The following is a 2,165-nucleotide window of genomic DNA, read 5'->3' on the forward strand; positions in this document are numbered from 1 at the left end:
TTGTGAGATAGCTAGTTATAATGGTAATTAAATAATAAAAATAATTTTAAAAAAGCCCACATTAAAAATCTGTCAAATAAATTGGTCTCTTCATTAGAAATTAGCCTACTGATTGCCACCATTGATGGACAAAATTTTTAAATAATATTAAAAATATCTGTATGACATTATATTCTGCAGTTCTTCCCTGTTGTACCAAATATCTACACTTTTCAAATGATCATATCGAAGTTAGAAATTCAAATATTGTGACAAAATTAATTTTGTAGGGTGCCACAAGTTTGTTAAAATTTCCAAAGGGTGCCGCGACTAAAAAAAGGTTGGGAAACACTGATCTAAAGAACCTTTTTCCACTATAAAGAATCTTCATCCAATGAAAAGGTTCCATGGATTTTAAAGGTTCTTCATGGAACCATCAATGCCAATAAAGAACCTTTATTTTTAAGAGTGTAGATTACGTCCACTATATCTTTTTGTACTTTAATGCACGAAAGTTTTGGTTGCATGGACTTTCAATGCGTGGACAAAAAAGACAGGATTCTCATTTTTGGGTGAACTAGCCTAACCCTTTAACTAACTTAACCAGATCAATTCCCATGGTTAGCCAGCCTTACTTGAAATGTCCTTTTTGCTGGATAACAGCATTGATCAGCACCAAACCAGCTGTAACCACCTTAAACTAGCCTGGTCCAACATGGAAATTCTTGCTGGTCTAAGCGTTTTTTTTTATTAGTAAGGCAGACAAGAAGAAAGCTCTTTAAATATGTTTAATGCGTATATTGTTAGCTCTTTCAAGAAATGATAGCTTGTAACAGCCTGTAAAATGGCTCATATGACAGCAAGCCTTCCTCATCAATGAACGCCCATATGATACATGGACAACTCTGGCGGGGGAAACGCATATAGCCTGGAATTCAATCAACAACATGCTTAAATGTGTCATACAAAGAATTATGTAATGCACTTACGCTGTGAGAAATGCTATAAACATCCAGCTATAAACTTGTCATTTTATTGAACAGGTTACATTTAAATTGAACAATTTGTGCCTGCACTCATAAATAAATTGGTGACGTATTCAGTATGCTGTTTTCTCTAGATTGCACTCCAGATATCACCTTGTTTCTTAGTTGCTTCATGGCTTAATTGTTCAGATAACCGTTAGAAATAGGTCACCTTGATTGTAACTGACCTCCTAAAATGGAAGAAAACACACACAAACTTATTGCTCTCATTATAGTTTTCAGACACAGACTTTCAAAAGCCGTAAGCCTAATCATGAAGATCATGTGACCGTTTTAGCCAAGCTAACATTGAAAATGGTCAACATGCGACCAAAACGTTTGCCTTGTTTTTACTCAGTAAATTGCTTATATTGCTTTCATCTCGCTTGTTGACTCTTTGATGTTTGAGTGTGCGGACTTTTTTCAAGCTCTTCACCTTTGGGAAACTTTTTTTGGTCAACGCACCTCAGTTGGATTATTTTGAAGGCGCGGTGAGTCTCTGGCTGCTTCTCTTAAATAAAAATATGAAAGAAATATATTGCATTATGAAAGTAAATGAGTTGCACACACAGTTTCATGTTGAATTCAGCATCCAAGTCTTCTCCATATAATGTGCCAGACATTTCAATGTCAGTCTTGTCCAAACAGGTACTTTTGGAGTCTCTCTTTAATGTGTGGGAGCTCATGCATGTTTATTCATGTTTTTGAAATCTTGATGATGTCTCAGATGGCTATAATCAGTCCATTGGTTCCATTTCAAAACATCTTTTTATTGAGTGTGTGTGTATGTGTGTGTGTAAAATGCAGAGAGAGAAAGAAAGACACACTAGACCTAGCACCAGGTGTGAATGCCTCTTTGGCTTATAGACAACCACACACTCGCCCATCCCTCCATCTAGCACATGTATGAAGATAAACACACACATCATGTAATGTTGGTTGTTTTTGATTCTATCTATCTATCTATCTATCTATCTATTAGGGGTGGAACGATACATGTATTCGTACCGAACCGTCACGGTACGGACATCTCGGTTCAGTGCATGAGGCCTTACAACGAATACAGGCAATTCACCCCCAATCCAGAAGGGGGCACCCGCAGCAATGCAATGCTGTTTGATAACCGGCCGCCAGCAGAAGAACAGCGAATGCCATGAGTTG

The 2,165-nt window shown here is 37.1% G+C and overlaps 1 protein-coding gene and 1 long non-coding RNA gene across 2 annotated transcripts in view; both read left to right on the forward strand.

Annotated features, from left to right (window-relative positions):
* LOC107692681 (protein sidekick-1-like) overlaps nt 1-2,165 on the forward strand; it is a 231,304-nt gene that overhangs the window by 22,730 nt on the left and 206,409 nt on the right. The window lies entirely within an intron of this gene.
* The window catches only part of LOC107692622 (uncharacterized), a 15,538-nt gene continuing 14,713 nt past the window's right edge, over nt 1,341-2,165 (forward strand). Inside the window, exon 1 of the long non-coding RNA XR_001634661.1 lies at nt 1,341-1,406. This is a non-coding gene — a long non-coding RNA (uncharacterized LOC107692622). The remainder of the gene's footprint in view (nt 1,407-2,165) is intronic.

This window comes from Sinocyclocheilus anshuiensis, unplaced genomic scaffold (genome assembly GCF_001515605.1).
Source record: "Sinocyclocheilus anshuiensis isolate Anshui unplaced genomic scaffold, SAMN03320099.WGS_v1.1 scaffold50, whole genome shotgun sequence".
Lineage (NCBI taxonomy): Eukaryota > Metazoa > Chordata > Actinopteri > Cypriniformes > Cyprinidae > Sinocyclocheilus > Sinocyclocheilus anshuiensis.